The following is a 15,327-nucleotide window of genomic DNA, read 5'->3' as shown; positions in this document are numbered from 1 at the left end:
TCGTGCTTGGGCGCGTGTTAATCGGAGCGTAGTGGGCTGCTCCAGGGAGTCGCTGATGCCAATATCGGCAATCATTTAACTTAATTCGGATAATGTCTGATTTCAATCAAATTCTCTGCCTCGGTTAATGTTAAGGTAGATTTAATAATATTGTTTTTCTCCTGCCTCTTTCCTCCCATCTGATTTAAATTATTTAAACGTAGAGAATGCAAATTGGACAATATGCGAGATCATTGTCCGATACACAAGAAACTGAAGGTGTTGCAATCTAGAGCAAGAGAAAATGCTAGCGGAACTTAGCGGGTCAGACGAGTCAGCGGCTGTGAAGGGAATGGGCAGACGGCGTGTCCTGTGTTGAACACGCGGACGAATTGTGTGGGTAAGTGTACGGTTTAAACAAATGAAGACCCTTCCTTGAACGCGTTGTTTATTTATCTATAAAGCCAGATGTAAGGCTTTTTTTTTTTTTACCGCGGCCACAACATTCCCATTCATTGAAATGTTTAAAGGAAGGAGAGATTCCTCTAGTGGAAGCAAGGAAGCAGTATTGTTTATAAAGATAGGGACAATGTGCTGGAGTAATTTCACGGGTCAGGCAGCATCTGTGGACGTTTCGGGTCGGAACCCATCTTTCTATGCTTCAGTTCAGGTCTGTACCTTTGTATGGAGGTAGGCAACCAGAAAAACGATTCGCCCCTTTCCCTCAGCAGGAGAATAAGATTGCTGGATGACCAATTATACTTTCGCAGAATAAATCTCTGTTTTCGGGTGAATTAAAGTCTGTTCTCCGCTTACAATGTCCAACTGAACATTCAATCTAAAGTTGCGCTGATCAGGTTTGGTGCTGCGCGGAAACAGGACCTTCAGCCCACCGAATCCGCACACTAACACTATCCTATACACTGGGAACGATTTAAAGCCAATTAACCTACAAGTGGCAGAAAACCCGAGTACCCAGAGAAAGCCCACGCAGTCACAGCGAGAATGTACAGACTCTGTCGAGACTTCACCCGTAGTCAGGGTCGAACCCCGATCTCTGGATTGTGTCAAGCAGCAACTCTACTACTGCGCCACTGTGCCGCCGATTGAATATACTGAAGGGGTGCAGAGACCTAGCCCCTGTCCCACTTAGGAAACCCGAACGGAAACCTCTGGAGACTTTGTGCCCCACCCAAGGTTTCCGTGCGGTTCCCGGAGGTTTTTGTCAGTCTCCCTACCTGCTTCCACTACCTGCAACCTCCGGAAACCACCTGCAACCTCCGGGAACCGCACGGAAACATTGGGTGGGGCGCAAAGTCTCCAAAGGGTTTCCGTTCAGGTTTCCTAAGTGGGGCAGGGGCTTAATGCGACCGGGGTCTATTTGACGTGTGAAGTTTAGACGCTCCTATTCTTTATTATTTTAATCATGTTCAGCACAAATCCGGCCCCACCCGAGCCTCGTGGTTGAATCGCGTCAACTTCTCTTCACGTAAGTCTGAAGAACGGTCCCCATCCGAAATGTCACCTCCCATGTTCTCTAGAGACGCTGCCTGACCCGCTGAGTCACTCCAGCACTTTGTGAACTTCTGCTCAAGTTGGATCGCTCCAACTTGCAAAATGAGAAATAAATATTTTATTCACCTCCTCAATTAACATTGGACCGTGGCATTCAAAAGCAGACGACATGTTGGGTTTGCGGCTGGCTTTTGTTTTTAATGAGATCTACATACACTTGCAGCATTCATTACGACGTATGCTTGGTTGGAAACAAGTTTAGTGGGTTTTTTAGTGAGATTTATTGTGGGTACTTGTTACTATGGCGATAGATTTTTAAACCAGCCCAGTACAACCAAATCCCAGGTGGTTCAGGAATGAACTGAGATTACATTGGCAGGCACCAGAGTGCAAAAACCGATACTGCATCTGATACAAACTGCACGCCACAGATGTCAGACGACGCCTACAAAGATAACGCTTTAGTTTTAAGTCGACGGGCAGTAAGGCGTGCTCCAAGATTTCCATATGCGATTCCAAACGGCGATGGGACGGCGATTTGTTTGCAGAAACACGTATGATGCTCCTTTAAAACGCCTGTGTGATTGTGGTCACCAATCAAGACTTAGGCTCGGTTTAAATGAACGTCTGGATCTAAAGAGCAGAATCCAGTTGTAAAATTTCATTCCGAAAGCAGCTGATTTGCTGCAGAACCAGATCGATTTTTTAAATCGCGATTCTCTGTCCATGAAAAAAACGTTTTTGTTGTTGTGGTTTTGGGTAATACGAGAATCTTTTTTGCTATGCTAAGTTGAAGGGATTCGATCACCTTAAGGGGACTGTACTGTACTGTGGTCGTGGCGAGTGGAAACGCTAAAGTGGGAAATGCTGGGATCTCACCGCCTGGCGTTCCCCGGTATCTGGTGATTCTTGCAGTGACTCTGGGCGCCGAAGGCATTCATTACAAGACGTGTCGTGTTGCGTCGGGTATTTATACCGTTAAGCTCCGTTTCTCCACCTGAATCGCTGGCGTGGAGGGATGGCAAGGCGCTAAACGGCCCTGGGAGATGTGCTGGTTTTTATCCATGGGTACTTTCCAGCCTACTTAGACTGTGAATCGTGCCAACATCGTGGGCGAGCCCGCGGTTTCTTGCTTCGAGCAATAACAGCCAGGAGATTATCAGAGACGAACACTGGAGTTTGCGTGTGTGTGTGAATGCGAGAGAGGAAAAAATAGCTGTACCCGGACCCAGTACAACAGACGAATTGGGTACGCTGCTACAATCGCCGTATTTAGCAACCTCGGGCACACTATCGCGACTCAAGGTAGGAATATATTTACCTATCTCCTGATTTAAAAAAAAATCCCGCAATCTTCGGAGATCTGAGTTCCCAGCTTGTAGCGGGCTCTAGTTTGCTAAGCAATCGGTGGGAGCTCTGTATCCATCACTATGCACAAACTATTGGAGAAGGGAGGTTGCAAATGGGTGATATTTAACCGCAAAGAAAGTTCCAAACGCAGCGCCACTCGCTTCCCTGGAGAAATCCGCGTATCTCGTACCCCTCACGGCAAATATGACAGTTTTCCGAAGGGGGATTCCTTGGTTTGGTGGCTAATGGCGGGAATGCGGAGAATTATTGGATTTTTTTTTAAGTTTAAAAAAAAAAACCCAGTTTATATTAGAATTAGTATGGATCTGCAGTGTATAGAAGCTCCCGGGATTGCATTTCCAGCAAGGGTGGACATTGCTTAACCTCATATTTAATTAATAACACATACTAGCCCAAGTGTAGCGGCTGCGAAAATGAAGGAGACCCCATGAATTACACAGGGCGGGCGGTCTTGAAACTAACAGGCGGCGCATGGGTAGGATCTGACCAAGGTGCTGAAATGACGGATGCGTTGGTTAAACCCTTCGCTGCCGTGCATGGAAGGAACGCGGACAGAACTTTAGACTACGGTGGGAAAGATCCGTCGTAGCCTGGAGTTTCAGGAAGGCAATTTCGGAAAGCTCTTTTGCTTTTCCTCTGATTAATACGCGCTCCTGGCGGCCGTGCTCCCGAGGTTTGTCACGATTTAAGAAGCAATGTTCAAATGATTCGCGCGCACCATGTCAAGCCGGAATAAAAAATGATTGGTTAAGTTTTTAAACTGATGGAAATCCATAATGCAAACTGCTATAAAGAAGTCGACGTGTTCTATATATATATTTATATATTTGTATATAAAGCCGATTCCTAGAATTGCATTCGGGTGTCTAATGGTATTGATACAGATGTGGACATGTCAACAACAATTAAAAGACTGGGGGAAACGGAAGCAAATGAGGTTGTGGTGGAATTAAGGAACCGCGTAACTAAGAAAGCAAAGGCAATCCATGCAGTCTGTATGGTTTTGGGAATCGCTGCCTTGTTTAAATGTGACTTTTATTTTCAAAAGCATTGGCATTGATTTATCTTGCGTGATAGCTACTCGATATTTCTCTGCATCGCGATTAAATATTGAAGATCTGAAAGCAGGCTTAAAGAAAACGCCTTTCTCCACTTGAGGAGAATTCGGCGAGATGTTGGTCTGGTCAGAAGGTGATCAGCGCTACCTCGGGTTGCGGGGCAGCGGGTGTGTAACAGGGTGCCGAATTACCCCCTTGTGCTTGCTTGCTCTGTTTCGCAAAGCGCGCACCGTGCAGGATGTCACGCACGAAATGGGAGTTGGTCTGGACATTTTAAACAGTTCTAATTATTCCTTCAGATATGCTCTTTGGTTGGAGGCGGGCGTGCAAAAGGGAGAGGGGGAGGAGGGGGGGGGGACAAGGTTTTACTGTGTTTATAATCTAATAATGATTGGAATTTCCTGGCTGCCCCTGACAGCAATTTGCAACGCGGGTCAGAATAATCTACTTATGAACGTTCTTTCGGATAGATTTATTATAGAAGCCTTTATCACTTCACCCAAGCGGGCATTAACCCCTTCCGTCCTGGATCAATTTGAGGATCAAACGGCAATATCCAATTGAGACATGGTGTGTGTATATATAGGAAGAGACTGCAGATGCTAGTTTACATCGAAGATAGACACAATACTGGAGTAACTCAGCGGGACAGGCAGCATCTCTAGAGAGGAGGAATGGGTGATGTTTCGGGTCAAGACCCTTATTCAGACTCGGGGAGAGGGAGACTAGCGATATGGATGGGTAAGGTGCGACAGTTCAAAGCAGATGATGATAAGGAAATGTTAATTGTTAGTAGGGGAAGGTGACATTAATCAGTAACATTAATCAGAAGGATAATTAAACTAGTCGGAGAACGAGGGTGGAGGGAAAGCAAGGGTTACTTGAAGGTGGAGAAATCAATATTCATACCGCTGGGTTGCAAGCGGCCCACGATATGGTATTTATCTTTGCGAAGTTGCTATTTGCAAAGTGTTGCCAGATTATCAGTAAGATAATGACACTACGTTCTTAAAACGCCATATCTATTTGCTTGTGGACTTAATATTAAGTAGCTGCAAGCGTCTTGTTATAAGAATGTGCACGAGGCGAGTCATTCACTTAAAAGCAAAATGGAGGTTGACAGTAATGAACATATTTATATCAACCACTTCGCCGGCAGTGTGGCACAGATATAAGCATCTGTTGAGTTTTAAGACTTTTTATGCAGTATGCGTTTGCGGGTAGCGCCGCGTCACAAACTACCCACTGGAGGGAAGACTTCTAATTTACTCATGTTTATCTTATTGAACCATACCACCACCCCCCCCCCCCCCCCCCGGTGCAGTGAGATGTAAAATTGAGACAACATACTGGAAAACGCTCAACAGGGCGGGCAGCTTCTGTGGAGAGGAAAACATAGTTAAGGGGGTTGGGTTATCAGAAAAAGGTGTGAATATTTCACAACTTGTTCAACACGCAGTCCAGTAGCCGCGAGGCATGGCGATTGATTTACCAGGGTCACGACTCTTCACAATTCAATCTACTAATTGTGTTAAATTGTAAATAAATGGGTTTGGCCAGATGGCTTTTGTGATTTGTGAGTAGCCTTTGAACATTGCTTTATCTAAAATCAAGCTTTGAAGGCAGTTTTCAACTAACTCGCGTCTATTACCTGTTTTTTTATGAATCGGGAGACGATTGCAGAATCAAAGCGTAGACTTTGTAGTTTTAGTGCCAATACCAACTTGTTGATAGAGAGAGGGAAAGGTACTGCAGATGTTGGGATAGTGTCGAACACAAGGTGCTGGAATAACTCGACGGGTCACGCAGCCTCTGGAACGTGAATGGGTTACATTTTGGTCAAGATCCTTCGAAATAACTTTGGGGGGGAAAGTCATTGAGCTAGATAGGGTGCAAAAATTGACGTGGATATAGCGCGTGTGTATATATATATTTTGGGCTTATTTAAGGTACACGGGAGGCTGGATGGGTTGGGTCTAATTTTTCCGGGGGGGGGTGGGTGGTTGACCGTATGGCAGGATATAAAGACAAGTGGCCCGATTCGTTCGTGCTGACCAATATATCTTATCTAGGCTAGTGTCATTTGGACTATATCGCTATAAACCTTTCCTATCCATATCAAATAATGACAAGATAAAATGAATAGTCAGTCTATTCCCAAGGGTAGTCAAGTCATGATATAGAGGGTATAGGTTTAAGTTGAGAAGGAAAAGATTTAAAGGGGACCCAGGAGGCAACATTTTCATAGTCGGAGATAGTGGAAGAGGTGGCTACAATTATGACATTTAATTCACACTTGGACAGGTACACTGATAGGAAGGGTGTGAACCAGACACAGGCAAGTGGGAAGCAACTTGATCAGCATGTACGAGTGGGGCTGAAGGGACTGTTCCACGCTGTTCACTCTCTGACTCCATGAAGTTTAATTCCGCTTGAATTTCCATACATTGTTTGTATTTTATGTATCGCGAACCGACATTATTAGCCAGCATTTTCGAATGCTTCAATAGTTATAGAGGTCAGACAAACTTATCATTTTCTCCGGAGGCTGAGTGGAGACCACGCAAAATTACTGTCTATAAAATTGAGATGGAAAATTGTCAGAGCCTCGAGACCGGAAAAATTTCTCACGCAAAAAATTACAGGAGATGTGCAGGGTAAGTTTTCTTAGAGGGTGCTGGGTGCCTGGAATGTGCTGCAGGGCTCGGCAAATGAAGGCATATATTATGATGGCATTTAAGAGGCTTTTGGATGGGCACATGGATATGAAAGGAATGGAGAGAAATGGATCATGTGAAGGCAAAGGGGATTAAAACCTGGCATGTTGGCTTCATATTGTGCTGCCTTGTTCTCTGAACAATAATACAGCCTAATGGAACTCCCAGACTGCTTTATTTGCAAATATATATTCTTGCAAAAAAAGAAATGTTCATTAAATTTTCAAAAAAGTGGGAAAATCTAAGGGCTGAGGCTAACGCAGAAGTATAGGTTTACAGGCCTTTTATGTATCGACGTGCCCTCTGGCAGCTTATGTTTGTAAAATATTGATAAAGGCAATCTAATCTTTTCACTGTTGGAGAATGTTAGAGGATTTCTCTACAATTCTCTTGACAAAATGTAAAAAGCCCATGGAAATTCTTTACTCTGCCATTTTAGGATTAAATAATGTCTGTATAATTTTCCTTTGATTTTTAATAATGTTGACTATCCTTCCATTTTCACCTCTAGAAAGGCGAGTGAGATCTCTATAAAGATCAGGTGAATAAAGATTTGGTTACAGTTTGGGTATCAGGATTTACTGACATGTCTGATCAGCCATAATTTTGCTGAATGGCGAAACAGAATTGAATCCTGAATGGGTTTCTGGTTTAATCTGCATTTCATGCAGTACGTCAGGGTATCAGGCTGATTATTTCCAGATTCCCATCTTGGATTACCTTCTGTATAAAACTATCTCTCTTCTGAAGATAGACACAAAAAGCTGAAGTAACTCAGCAGGACAGGCAGCATCTCTGGTGAGAAGGAATAGGTGATGTTTCAGGTCAAGACCTTTCTTCCTGACGTTTCACGTAGAGAGACCAACACACATCTCTTTTCCTGCTTTCATAAACAAGACTTGCTTTCATAAACCAGGCTCCTGGGAGATGCTAGACACAAGGAACTCCAGATGCTGGTTTACAAAAGACAAGAGTGCTGGAGTATTTTTAAGAAGAAACTGCAGATGCTGGAAAATCGAAGGTGGACAAAAATGCTCGAGAAACTCAGCGGGTGAGGCAACATCTATGGAGCGAAGGAAATAGGCGACATTTCGGGTCGAGACCCTTCAGACTGATGTGGGAGGGGTGGGAAGAAGAAAGGAAGAGGCAGAGACAGTGGGCTGTGGGAGAGCTGGGGAGGGGAAAGAAGGAGAAAGCGGGGACTACCTGATATTGGAGAAGCCAATGTTCATACCGCTGGGGTGTAAACTGCCCAAGCGAAATATGAGGCGCTGCTCCTCCAATTTACGGCAGGCCTCACTCTGGCCATGGAGGAGGCACACGACAGAAAGGTCTGATTCAGAATGGGAGGGGGTGTTGAAGTGCTGAGCCACCAGGAGATCAGGTTGGTTATTGCGAACCGGGTGAAGGTGTTGGGCGAACGATCGCCAAGCCTACGCTTGGTCTCACCGATGTAGAGCAGCTGACACCTAGAGCAGCAGATGCAATAGATGAGTGCTGGATCAGGACCTAAAGAGTCGCCTATCCATGTTCTGAACTTGGCCACATTTGTACAGTTTATCCCACCAGTTTTAGTAGTCATCCTGCAAATTGTTTGTGGGTTAATCGCTTAATTGTTATAATGGTTCAAAACTGAAGATGTTTCTGCACCAAGTCTTGCCCATCTGCACTGCTGGAAGATTTGGATGCTTTAAGTAGTAAAAACAGTTGCTGCACTGAATACAGTGACTTTTCAGGAACAAATCGAGTGAGATGTGAGAAAATTATGAGGGGATCATAATCTCAAAGTTTGGCGCAATGGGCTAAGTGTTCGGCTGGCAACCGGAAGGTAGCTGGTTCGAATCCCGCTTGGAGTGCATACTGTCGTTGTGTCCTTGGGCAAGACACTTCACCCACCTTTGCCTGTGTGTGAATGTGTGTGAGTGATTGGTGGTGGTCAGAGGGGCCGTAGGCGCAGATTGGCAGCCACGCTTCCGTCAGTCTGCCCCAGGGCAGCTGTGGCTACAGAAGTAGCTCACCACCACCGAGTGTGACTGAGGAGTGAATGAATAATGCGATGTAAAGCGCCTTGAGTATTAGAAAGGCGCTATATAAATTCCATCCATTATTATTATTGTTGTATATTTGGGTAGGCATGAGAGATAATAAAATCTGAAGCCTAAAATGAGGCTTTTTTTAAAAAAAAAAAAAAAAAAAAAATCAAAATCTTTTAAATTTAGTTTTCAGGACATAACAAAGTGCAAAGTCTATTTGTTACAGACAGAATGTACGAAAAGAATAAATAAAGAACAACTTATGCTAACATATAACAAGACAACAACAATAAAAGAAAAATGAGATACCAAAAATAACCCCTCCCCAGTCACTGCCAGTGAGCATATGCAAATATCAGCCTGTCACAACAATAATCCACGATAAATGAATGGGTAGACTGTTAAGCTGTTAAACTGTGCTTGATGATCAAGCATTTACAAAGTCTGGAATGCATTTAAAAAAAGGTCCTCACGCTCTCTGAAACCTTCCATTTGAATGTTGAAGTGAGTACCTGATTTTCTCGAGCTTTAGGCAGGACATAATACCTGCCAGCCATTGAGTATGAGTGGGCGGGGTAGGTTCCGTCCACCTGAGCAGGATTGTTCGCCGAGCCAGAAGAGAAGCAAATGATATAGTGCGGCGTTTATCTGCAGTTAATCTAATGAGGCTTTTAATGCAATGAACTACATACTATTTGAAGCTTTTTTTAAATACAATCAACAACATTTTATTTGGTTTATGGTTATTTAAATATACTCTTTACTTCCTCTTTCCTATTGCATTTTAACTTCATTGTGGGGTTTTTAAAAGGGGCAGCGCCGCGGTGCAGCGGTAGAGTTGCTGCTTTAAAGCTCCAGAGACCCAACTTTGACCCTGATGAGGGGTGCTATTTGTATATTCCTTCTGTGGCCATGTGGTGCTCTGGTTTCCTCCCACATTCCAAAGATGTACGGGTTTATAGGTTAATTGGCTTTGGTTAAAATTGTAAATTGTCTCTAGTGTGTAGGATAGTGATCGCTGGTCTGCGTGGACTCGGCGGGATGAAAGGCCTGTTTCCATGCTGCATCTCTAAACTAAATGTTCAATAAAAAATAAGCTGTCACCGTCTCCTGACAAGATAATTTCTCAAGACAGAAATTGCTCCTTGTCATTCATTTGGCATTAAACATCGTTGTGTCTTACAATGTTGTTCATGAAAGTCTCTTAACAATAAATTCAGTTGTGAAGTTTTCGGAATAATGTTAGATTTCTGTGTCATATCGGCCTCTGTCACTACAGGCGAGTTGCAAATGTTTTGTTTCCTACATGTACCCTGTAGCTGTTTTCTTTGCATCCAGTTATTAAAAGGACATACAGCCACAAAGCCAACACTTCCAGCTACAGTATGGTGTTACCACCTAATGAAGAGATTCTGCAAATGAGTTAAGAGGTTAGGGTGGCACAGAGGTGTGACAGAGTTGCTGTCTTGTAGTGCCAGAGACCCATGTTCGATGCTGACTACGGGTGCTGTCTGCATGGAGTTTGTATGTTCTCCCCGTGATTGCATTGGTTTTCTCCGGGTGCTCTGGTTTCCTGCCACACTCCAGAGACCTACAGATTTGTAGGTTAGTTGGCTTTGGTAAAGATTGTCTCTATTGTGCAGTATAGTTTTAAAGCATGGGGTGATCGATGGTTGGCATGGACTCGTTGGGCCAAAGGGCCTGTTTCCGCACTGTAGCTCTGAAGTCTAAACTGTGATGGTTAGTTTGAGACTTATGCCTGGAGAACAAGGAGCTGAATTTCCAATTGATCTTGTAGATGCCCAGAAAAGTGTGCATCCCAGAGTACTTTGCGTTCAGCCAACTTTTTAAACACTGTGCTATTTTTTTACATTTCTATAAACGGATTACTCCAGTAAAATTGCTTCCTGACCCGCAAGGCAATTGAGTAAACTCTTGGACAAACTATTTCATTTTATTGGTTATCTTAATGCAATACCCTGAAGTCTAAAGTAAATTCAAGCTCTTGCCGATTGCTTACTTAAAGTGAATACTTCATTTATCCAAACATTGAACCCCCTGGGAGAGATATTAGCCCATGGACACCTTCACCAAGTGGATTAAAAATATCTATTGCAGGTTTAAGACGCCTCCCAACATTTAGTTCCATTGAATGTCCTACGATAAGCCTTCATTTGACATCTTTTTAATGGATTTTGGTTATAGCTGATGGACCTGCCGATGCCACCCTGGTTGCTTCAGGCTGGCTGTTGATGCCACCCTCTGCCCAGACTGTGCCTGCCATTACCGACCCTCACTTGAACTCTGGTCGCCTGCGGGACGCAACCAATGACTCCATCCTCGTCTCTCCTCCGTCCCCAGTTCCAGGCCGAGAGAGGCTGACGAGGGTCTCGACTCAATGTCAACTTGTCTGTTTCCTCCAGCGATGCTGCCTGACCCGCTGAGTTGCTCCAGCACTTTGTCTTTTTGTATATTAACCAGCACCTACAATTCCTTATTTTGACTACTTAAACAATGATAATCCCTTGCTTGGTTATTGCAGACGATTGGCAATAATGGACACTATTCCCACCATGGTCTCACATGAAGGTTTACTGTATTTGAACCAGTTGGTGACTGAGGGGCAATTTTTCCTTATTGTTATTGACTAATGTGATTTATTGGGGTTTAAATAAGCAGACGTTACCTCGTGTAAATGTTTCCTGTGTTCCAGTGACTGCATTTGTGAATTTTTAACTAGTAAAAATAAAATGTTGTACGAAATAGCAAATCTTTAGGTGACATTTTCTAATTATCAGAGCGTATTGTGAATTGAAGGTAGCAACTTGTGTCAAAAGACCTGTCTTCCTGACCCAAGGATATTCTGAAGGCTTTAGTTCCTTGAAGTAATTTGAATTGTAGATATTTTAACAAGAACATATGACCACCCTTTTATACACAAGACGATTGACAATTAAAAATGCGAAAGGCACTACAATTCATATCACATGGTATTTTTTGAAGATTGGTCAGGATATTGGAAAACCATTCCTTTTCTGTTTTTTAAAAAATATTTTGGGATCCTGTAAACTCAACTTGCATGAAACCCTGCAGTAACTATTACGGGTACCATCCAAATTGCTTTAAGGTGCAAGTTTATAAAGCCAATTAAAACTAGCCATTGTCTGATTTTGACTCCCAAAACCTGGCCTTTCTGATGTGAAAATAAACAGTTTTTGGGGTTTGTATTTTCAGAGGTTGAAATGTGAAATGCTCTTGTGCGCAAACAAGAAAATTTGGTTAGAAGCTTCATGTTAAAGATGTAATCTGGATGTAGTGTTTCTGGATTTTGGTGGGGGCGGGGGGTTGTGAGGAAGGTAGATAGAGTATGGAATTGTGTTGCCCATAAGAACTGTGAAATGTCTCCAGAATTTCTAACATCTATCAACCTTTGTATTGCATTATGTACAAAGGCATTTGCAAAGTTGCTAGTCCAATGAATTCTGTAAGTTACTGTACTCCCAACTCCCTTCATGGTGATTTTACTCCCTGTTATCACCCTCGTCCTGATTATATAAAAATGCCTCTGATTGCAAATTTGCGGGATGTGTATCATGGCATAATTACCAAGGTGGATCCATTCTTGATTTTTCATGCAAGATGATCATTCTTGAGACTGAAGAGGAAATTTGCCAGGTTGTCCTGCCCCACCTCTCTTCTTGCTTTCTTTCCCTCCCCATCACAGTCTGAAGTAGGGTCCGGACCTGAAATGTCATATATCCACCTCTGGAGCTGCTGCCTGACCCACTGAGTAACTCCAGCACTTTGTCTTTGTAAACTAGTATTTGCAGTCCCTTAACTCCAATCTTAAATTTTCTCCTCCTGCACACTTCCAAACTAATCACAAAAATAGAATGAAGAATCCAGGAATGATCATTTCCAAAGTTTGCTCTAATCAAGGAGCTAGTATATAGGTAAATTAGACAAATTTTAATGTAAGCTTTCAGAAACTTGTTTTGAATCATCTAGATAAACTGATATTATAAGAGCAAGTTCACTTTGGGATCCAGATAGCCCTGGCATCAGAGTGATACTGTGTGGAAACAGGCCCTTTTTGCCCAGCTTGCCCTCACCGGCCAACATGTCCCAGCTACACTAGTCCCACCTGCCTGTGTTTCCTCTCCTCCCCTATCCTCTCCTCTCCTCTCCTCCCCTCTCCTCCCATCCGGGTCCTTATCCCTCAACTAATCCTATCCATGTATATGTCTAACTGTTTCTTAAATGTTGGGCTAGTCCCAGCCTCGCTACCTCCACTGGCAGCTTGTTCCCTACATCCACCACCCTTTGTGTGAAAAGGTTACCCCTCGGATTCATATGCAATCTTTTCCCCTTCACCTTCAACCTATGTCATCTGGTACTCTATTTCCCCCCACTCTGGGCAAGTGATTCTGTGCATCTACCTGATTGATTCCTCGTGATTTTTATACACAATTGTAATAGTTTCAGGACTTTGCACATATCCTGGTGGACCCCAGGTGAAGTTAATGTTGTGAAATGTTGACACCCGCTTAACTCTTTCTGCCTCTTCCCCAATGAAATAATGTTATGTAGTCCTATGGCATGGAAACAGGCCCTGTGGGCTGGAATCCACAGAGACTATCACTGACCCATTCACACTAGTTCTGTTGTCCCACCTTCTCATCTACTCCCTGGGCATCGGGAGCAATTTACAAAAGCTAATTAACCTATTAACATGTATGTTTTCGGGATGTGAGAGGAAACCTGAGCACATGGGGGAAATCTATGAAGTCGTAGGGATAACATGTTAACTCCACATAGACAGAACCAGAGGTTGCGATTGAACCTGGGTCTCCGACGCTGTGAGGCAGCAGCTCAACACTGGCGCTCCTAATCTCGATGACCTATTGCTAGACTAAATGGCTCTGATTAGCAATTGTTACCTCGACGTTTGTGGGTGCTGCACTGTTTCCCCATTGATTTTGTACAGTTGCTTCACCTTGACTCTCTTGCTTCAAGGATTTATTGGGGCTGGTAGCAGAGGGGGGGGGGGGTTGGGGTTTAACTCGCTAGACCTTTGATTCAGAATGTTGATCCACTGATCCAGGGATTTAAATATAAATCCGACAAGGCCAAGGGACTTTAAATTCAAGTAATTAAATACGTCTGGAATTAAATCTAGTCCCAGGGTGTTGACCATGAATCTCGGTTTGGTGTGAAAACCCAATTAATGTTGCACAGTGAAGAGCATTTGCTTTAATTGATCTGGCCTATCGGTGACTCCTGACCTATTGATATAGCTGAGTCTGAACCGCTTTCATCCTTTCTTTCCCTTTCCATTCAATTTATTTTTATTTTTCTGTCTGTTGACCCATTTTGCTTTCCTCTTGCCAAACAGATCTTGCACTTCCTTGATCTTCACTGCTCAGTGGACAAAAAGGTTTATCTCCTCCTGTGTTTTTTTGCCTATAATAAAGTTATGCAGTAAAACTTTGTGTGTCAAGTAAGTCCTTTTACAGGGTGTCAGCGCGGTAGACTTTGCGTCTCCTGTTCATCGCTTTTTATTTTATTATTAAACTGTTTTATCCCAGTTGTGTCCCCTGCTCAACATTTTTACTATGTCCAACTCGTGTCGTCGTCCCGACACGCTCGTTTTTGACGCGGACATCGTGCACCGCTGGACTGTCTTCCAGCGCGACTACGAACACTATATCGCGATCGCTCATCCTGGTGCCACTCCTGCGGTACAGGCTCACCTACTCCTCAACCTGGCTGGTCCGGAGGCAATGGAACATTATGCATCGTTCGAGTTCGCCCCTCCGGAGACCGCAACGACCCGGGATGTCTCATAGCCAAATTCACTGCCCTATGCGATATACCCACCATACATTATTGAGCGTTTTAAGTTCTTCACAAGGCGTCAGACTCCGGTGAGCACATTGACGCTTTCATTGCCTCTTTGCGACATATGGCTCGGCGGTGCCCGCCTTGAAGCGATAACACCGGACGAAATGATCAGGGACGTCCTGGTCAACGGTCTCCTAAACTCTAAGCTGCGTGACGAGCTCCTGATGAAGCCTGATATATCGCTAAGGGATGCCATGCATGCCGCTCGCATGGCCTCTGCTGTTGGCTCCGATCTCAAACGGTGTCCCAGGACATCATTTCACCGTACTGCTGGCCACCGCGGATCAATAGCCCCCATGCCGGTTCACCGCCTCTGCACCCGCTAAGGTCACCCCTCGTCGCCGCCCAAATTGCAATTTCTCTTCCCACCAGTTCAACGTTTGCCCAGCGCAGGGTAAAACTTGTAATTCCTGCGGAAGCTGAACCACTTTTCTGCAGCTTGTCGATCGCGTGGGAAACCTGTCCCTGCTCCTACTAAACAACCTTGCGGACTGTGATAGCGCGCCTGGTTCCCAGTACCAGCCAGATGAACTCCCTGATTCTGATACGAGTTCCTCCCATGGTGATTCAACTGTGTTTTCGCTTTTTTCCTGACCTGCATTGAAACAGATCCTTCTGTATATGTTACTGTCAATGGACACTCCTTCCCTGCGAAGGTCGATACTGGTGCTTTGCCAATGTTATGTCTGTTAGCCCCTTCAAGCAGATAAGCTCGGGGGAGAGGGACTCCAGATGACTCCCGCCTTTGCC

General features: G+C 44.2%; 1 protein-coding gene across 3 annotated transcripts in view; it reads left to right on the top strand.

Annotated features, from left to right (window-relative positions):
* The first annotated feature begins 2,091 nt into the window (after positions 1 to 2,091).
* grm4 (glutamate metabotropic receptor 4) overlaps positions 2,092 to 15,327 on the top strand; it is an 844,630-nt gene continuing 831,394 nt past the window's right edge. For 2 of the 3 annotated variants that reach the window (XM_033042492.1, XM_033042494.1), the window contains exon 1: positions 2,092 to 2,799. The gene's annotated coding sequence lies outside the window, so the exon portion shown is untranslated. Of the gene's footprint in view, positions 2,800 to 3,455; positions 3,539 to 15,327 lie in introns of those variants that run through there. The other variant, XM_033042493.1, reaches the window with a different exon arrangement.

This window comes from Amblyraja radiata, chromosome 24 (genome assembly GCF_010909765.2).
Source record: "Amblyraja radiata isolate CabotCenter1 chromosome 24, sAmbRad1.1.pri, whole genome shotgun sequence".
Taxonomy (NCBI): domain Eukaryota; kingdom Metazoa; phylum Chordata; class Chondrichthyes; order Rajiformes; family Rajidae; genus Amblyraja; species Amblyraja radiata.
The sequence above is the reverse complement of the archived record's forward strand: the minus strand, read 5'-3'. Positions and strand labels throughout refer to the sequence as shown.